A 7,083-nucleotide genomic window follows, 5' to 3' on the forward strand; every position below is an offset into this window, starting at 1 on the left:
GGATTTCCAGAATACCAGTGGCTCAAACATCAGAGTTAGTTCATAAATGGTTTTTATATTATTATATATGATACTAATGGTCAGAAGGCTGTAATTGTCTTAATAACCAAACTATCTTTTAATCTCTGCTTCCCCTCCTGAAAGTTTAAGACTGGGTGTCTTTTGGGCCCAGCTATTAGGTCAAGACCCTGGGTAGGAAGCCTGAGGGGATGAGGGCAGACCCTCTTACTGCTCCAATCCATACACCCTTGGACAGAAAGAGAGAGATTGTAAGGATAACAGACGGTGCCAGTGGGTGTTGTTAGTGTCATAGGTCATCAAAAGGATTCAAAGTAATGAGTAAATGTAGTTAGCAGGCAGAGACTCATTTAGGAACAGGCCAGGTAAGTAACTTGCAAAATGAAGTACTAGAGTGTTATACACTGATATGGCAATGCTTAGCCTATAAAGTCTGTTTGGTGCCACTGGGAGCATATCCATTCCCACACTGTGAGATGAATGCAGAAACTAGCACGTGTCTACAGAGAGGTGCAGGTGCTCGACCTTGATTCTGCCTTTAGAGCCTGGAATGATCTTCCTAACATATTGTCTGTCTATCACCATCAAAAATAAAGTTTATTTTCTTTGAAAGGGATTGGACTTACCTTTACAACACGTCTTTCCGTGAGTTTTTGTTGAGATTACATATGAAGAGTGTTAACCTACCGAGAAGTAATGCTGGAGACTGCAAGTAAAGACACAGAGAGACCTCTCTGTGTCTTCTTTATATACAGCAACTAGAGCTTCAGCTTTACGTTGGAGGATGCTGCCGCTGGTGTCTATATATTTTAATAAGAATGGACTTTTGATGGACTTACTATGGACTTTTTATGGTTATTTCTCCTACTTGGTCTTGAGCAATACTTGCTTCTTTAGCGCTTATTTCTCTTTTTCTTAATTGCTGGAGACTGCCTCTGCGTTCAAGTTAAGGACTGCTGCTTGAACCTGTTCAGTGCAGGCTCAGTGTCTCACCAAAGGCCTCTGTTAGTATCTGTTCCCAGTCTTCTGTACCCATGATCACTGTTCAAGTGTTGATACCAATGTATGGCCTCTGCCTGTTCCTCAATGATGCTTGTTATCCACCTGTCCCAATCTTTTGTCTGATTCTCGACAATCATTGTTCTCTGCCTGGCATGATCTTTTGCCTGTTTGACCACAACATTTGCTGGTGATTTTGTACCAAGTTTTATTTCTGCCTACTGTGAACATAACAAAGAGCTGCAACCTGTGAGCCGTCTGCAGGGTTCTCTGGTGAACAGTTGGTGGTTCCTTAGATCCTACACCTCGGCCCTCCTTAGGGCCTACATGTACTCAGTAAAGCAAAGAGTCAATTACCTCCGTGACACCCTGAAGAATGAAATATCATGAATTGAAAGATTAATTATCTAGTGCAAATTATCAGTAGAATTTGTATCTCAAAGTACAGTATGGGGCACAGGAACTTTAATCTTTACCATGGGTTATATGCAACTATCTTCAGGTGTTTGGACACTGGTAAAAAAGAAAATGCTGCAAGACTTCCCTCCTATATAACCCCTCTCATTCCCTGCTAGCCTCAGTTTTGTAGCAATAAAAAGGGAGAGCATAGGGGTAAGGGGAGGGACATGCATCCTGTACTTAACTCCAAGAAATGGATTTTGCTGGCAAGTCAAAAATCCTATTCCCTTAGGCATACACTATGTGACCCAGGAATTTTAGTCTTTACCAAGAGACATTCAAAAGCAGTCAAAATGAGGGGTGGGCAATCCCGTAAACAAGGCCAACAGTCCCAGAAATAAGTCAAGAAAGGCTTGACAATCTTAGGAAGCAGCTTGTAGCAGCTTACGCCTGAAACTGACATTAGAAGAGGCCTGAATATCAATCTTGTAGAACCCAATCACCATGTGAATAGCAGCCCAGTAGGCACTCTAGCAAATCTGAGAAACAGATACTTGATGCTAAAAAGTCCATAAAACACTAACAGAGCCAGTAAACTGTGCCTTAACAGGGAAAGGAGGAACCCTGTCCGTTATAGCATAAGCTTGATAACTTGTCTTATTCACCTATCAATTTTGTAGAAAGAAGCTGTGAGGAACCTGTGGAAACCCCTGGGAAATACAAAGAGGAAATCTGATCACCTAAAAGAGGTAATGGGGAGACAGTGAAGAGATAATTCCCTCATGTTTCACTGCAGGATATAACAAAAGAACAGACCACCTTAGGGAGGAAGACCAACTTTTTCTTGTGCAACTCTAGGAAGGGCTCCTTGCAGAAAAAGGCCACTGATTCAGAGACTCTCCATGCAAAGGTGATAGCAACAAGAAAGGCCACCATATGAATGAGGTCAGACAAAAGGATTATCCCTAATATGTTCTAAAGAGGAGAGGGAAAGATGTTTGTAATGCCCTCAGCAACCAGAGAGTGAGATGCCAAGGGTCTTTGAATCAAAATCGCCAAAGATGAGATTTATCATTTGATAGTTCTCAAAGCCATATGCTGATCCAGTTTAGAACGGAGAATGGACAGCACCAAACAAAGTAGGCCTTCCAGGTTCCAGGTAGGTTTTGTGAGAAGTTAATTTTCTAGATTTCAAGAGGATAGGGATGACTTAAGTACCACATCCTTCTTGGAAAATCTGGTGTAAAAAAAATCACTGGAATGTCCTTGATCCCAATTGTGTGGAGCAGCTAAGGGAGAATCTGGAGGGGTTGGAAAGGTGTAGATCAGGGTGAACCGATCCGACAGGGTCACCAGAGCATACACTGGAAAGGCACAAAGGTCTCTGGACCTGCTATAAAAAAAAAAAAAAAGGATTCTTGTCAGGTGTCACTATAGTGATGTTCAGTATTGAAGGGACAACCAAATTGCTTTGATCTCTGCTATCACCCCAGTACCAAAAAAAAACCCAACCTGGCTCTGGACAATTTAAACAACTTTTGCTCCATATCTAACTTACCATTCCTTGCCAAGATCCTCAAGTGAGTTGTGATATCTCAGTTATTTAAACACTTGGCTTTAAATAAGCTACTTGAACCCCTCCAATCTGGTTTTCGGCAACTGCACAGCATAGAAAGCACCTTGGTCAAAGTCACTAACGACCTTTTGATAGCTTCTGATACTGGTTCACAAACTATTCTTATTCTACTGGATCTTAGTTCTGCCTTTGATACTGTAGACCACAGTCTTGTACACTCTTGTCCTGAAACCACATTTGGAGTCTCAGAATTGGCTCTGAAATGGATTAAGTCATATTTAACTGATTGCTGTCACTTTGTTTCTCTTGGCGGATTTCAGTCTGAATTGAGTCCAGTCAAGTATGGTGTTCCTCAGAGCTTGGGTCTTTTATTTTTTTAGTATTTACATGTTTCCACTTGGCAAACTGCTTAAATCACATGAGCTCAATTATCACTTCTATGCTGACGACACTCAGATATACATTCACACTAAACCAGATTCTACTTTGGCTGCTTCTCTCTTATTGAACAGTATTTTCTATACAAAAACTTGAATGGCCCATAATTTCCTTCAATTAAACTGAGACAAGACTGAAGTCAAGCTTATTGGCACTCCCCATCAATTGTGTAAAGCCAGTCTTGGTAGCCTATCAAAGGCACTCTACTTGATTGAAAAATCTAGGAGTGATATTTGATGCTAGATTAACCTTTGATCCATATGTGCAAAATGTTCTCAGAACATCTTTTTTTCCACTTGAGAAACATACACTGTAACTGAAAAGCTGTCCATACATGTGTGTTCTCCCAACATGACCATTGCAATGCCCTACTCACTGGTGTGCCTAAATTCACTATTAATCAACTATATTATGTACAAAATTCTGCAGTCAGAATCCTCACTAGGTCGGGTACAAGTGCCCATATTACCCCTAACCTGGAGTCCTTGCACTGGCTATCCATCATGTTTTGCATAGACTTTAAGATCTTCTTGCTCACCTATAAAGCTCTTCATGGCTTGGCACCCCATTATCAGTCTGAACTTTTATCAACTTATCCCCCCCCCTCGTAACCTCCACTCCTCAAATTCTGGTCTTTTGTGTGCGTTACCCTTCTCACCTACACTCAATGGGAGACAGATCCTTCTCCTGCTATGCTCCCGAACCCTGGAATTCTCTTCCAAGGAACATCAGAAAGTCATCTTCTCTAAACTAACTCAAATCAAATTTAAAAACTTTTTTCTTTAGACAAGCTTTCTGTGAGGGACCGCCGAGCGGCACCACTAGCACTCCACCGGTCAGGCGTGCCCAGAGCGCGGAATCTAAGCCCCAGGGTACTTGTTCACCAGGGCCCCTGATGGTGGGGATGGACTTGTAGTACCCTGAGACCAGGTCGCCTCTACTGAGCACACCTGTCAGTGGTAGGGGTGTCCGCCAGGGGTTCCAACCAGGGAGAGCCAAATGTGAGGAGGTCGGGTGACCCTGATGGGATGGATGGATGGATGGCTGAGCAAGTGCGTAGTCAGACAGGCCGAGTCGGTAATGTAGAGGACGGTAAGGTACAAGGGAGCAGGCAGAGAATCGTCGGGTCATACGCCAGGTCAGCAACAGGAGGTCAGATCTACAGAGGGGCATCCAGGGAGAGAGGTCAGGCAAGCAAGGGTCTGGGCAGGAGAAATCAGCAAGGTCAAGAGCAATCCGGGTCAATAACTTACAGGATACAGGTTCACAGGATCAGGAATGCAGGTAAGACCAGAAGGCAACGAAATGACAGCTCAGGGACCTTTAAATATCCCGCCCTGCGCTGCCATTGGTGCCCAGCGGGCGGCCGCGGCTTCTACTGCGCATGCGCGAACTCGAACGCCGCGGCCGGCCCGGACCTAGTGCCCGTGTACTGGGAGGAGCAGTGCGCCTGCGCCGGGACCACCGAGGGACGGATCGCGGGGATCCCTGACATTGCCCCCCCCCTACGGGCAACCTCCGGATGCCCACCCGATCTCTCCACCACGGGTGATCACAAAGAAACCTCCGGACAAGCCTAGGTGCATGGACATTATGGGCTGGTTCCCACGAATTGTCCTCAGGGCCGTAGCCCTTCCACTTGATGAGAAATTGGGTCTGGCCCCCCCTTCGACGGCACTTCAAGATTGCCTCCACCTCGAATTCCTCTTCCTCTTCAACTGTTACGGCCTTCGGGGGCCTGGATTCCCGTTTCGGGAAGGCATCAGGGACTACCGGTTTCAACAGGGACACGTGGAAGACAGGGTGGATCTTGAGTGTGTCAGGGAGAACAAGTTCATAGGCCACCTCATTGACCATCCGTTTGATGCAAAAAGGGCCTATGAATTTAGGTCCCAATTTCTTTGACAGGCAAAGCATCCTCAAGTTTGACGTAGCCAGCCAAACCTTCTCTCCGGGCTGCAACACCAGGTTCCCTCTTCGCTTCCTATTGAAAGCCCTCTTGTAGTCTTCTTGGGCTTGACGGATGGCTTCCTGTAATTTCTTATTGTTGGAGGTGAAGAAGGTCAGTGCATCCTGCGTCGCTGGAATCGGGCATTCCGGGACCAAGTCCGGGAGGAAGACCGGATGAAACCCATAGTTGGCGAAGAACGGGGACTGCCCAGTTGCTGAATGGCAAGCGTTGTTGTACGCGAATTCTGCCAAAGGGAGGAGTGGCGCCCAGTCGTCCTGAGAGAATGATGTGTAGCATCGCAGGTATTGCTCCAGGGTCTGATTGGTCCTCTCGGTCTGGCCATTGGTCTGAGGGTGAAATGCCGAGGAAAGAGACAGCTTGATATCCAGGGCTTTGCACAGCGCCCTCCAAAACCGCGAGGTAAACTGCACCCCTCGGTCCGAGACGATGTCTTCGGGAACCCCATGCAGTCTAACGCTCTCTCGAATAAAGACTTGTGCCGTCTCGGCTGCAGATGGAGTCTTCCGTAAAGGGATGAAATGGGCCATCTTGGATAAGCGGTCCACAACCACGAGAATTGCTGTGTGGTCCAGCGAAGGAGGGAGCTCGACTATGAAGTCCATGGAGATTCTCTGCCAGGGCCGTTCAGGGATGGGTAATGGACGTAGCAGGCCCCATGCCTTGTTCCTTGAAGGCTTGTTCCGCTGGCAGATGGCACAGGAGCCCACGTAGATCTTACAATCCTTGGCCATGTCCGGCCACCAGAAGGAACGCCGGAGAAGTTCCAGGGTCTTGACTGGTCCAAAATGTCCTGCCAGTGGGTGGTCATGGCAATGTCCCAAGACTAAGGTTCGGGCATCCTCTGGCACCACAATCCGGTCCTCCCTCCATAGGAGTCCCTCCTTGTTCTGGAGGGGGGCCCCATCGGAGGTAGACATTGCTGTGGACGCCCTCAGGATCTCGGAGCGAAGGTTTGTCTGAAGGGCCAAGAAATTCCCTGCCGGAAGAATAGTGTCGGGCACTGGGATCTCCTTGGTGTCCTCATACATGCGCGACAATGCGTCAGGCTTCGTGTTTTTCGAGCCGGGCCTGTATGTGATGTGGAACTGGAACCTCGAGAAAAACAATGCCCATCTTGCTTGTCGTGGGCGTAGACGTTTGGCCGTCCTCAGATATTCCAGGTTCTTGTGGTCCGTGAATATCAGGATGGGATGGGAGGCACCTTCCAGCAGGTACCTCCATTCCTCTAAAGCGGTTTTGATAGCCAGTAGCTCACGATCCCCAATGTCGTAGTTCCTCTCCGCCGGGGTAAGTTTCCGTGAAAAGAATGCTACTGGGTGAAGTAATTCCTTGGCGCCCTTCCGCTGGGAAAGGATGGAGCCAACCGCGTTTTCAGATGCATCTACTTCTAAGATGTAGGGCAGGGAGGCGTCGGGATGACCCAGAATGGGTGCCGAGGTAAATAACCTTTTTAGTGCCTCAAAGGCTTCCTGTGCCTCGGGCGTCCATCTGAATCGCGTCCCAAGCTTAGTTAATTGAGTGATAGGGGAGACCAGACCCGAGAAGTTCTTGATGAACTTCCGGTAGAAATTTGCGAACCCAATAAAACGTTGGACACTTTTCCTGTCCGTGGGTTCAGGCCAATCTAGGATCGCTGAGACCTTCTGAGGGTCCATTGCGACCCCCGTGGTGGAGATAATCA

The sequence above is a fragment of the Staurois parvus genome, unplaced genomic scaffold (assembly GCF_062004578.1).
Source record: "Staurois parvus isolate SC_StPar_1 unplaced genomic scaffold, SC_StPar_1.0 ptg001302l, whole genome shotgun sequence".
Lineage (NCBI taxonomy): Eukaryota > Metazoa > Chordata > Amphibia > Anura > Ranidae > Staurois > Staurois parvus.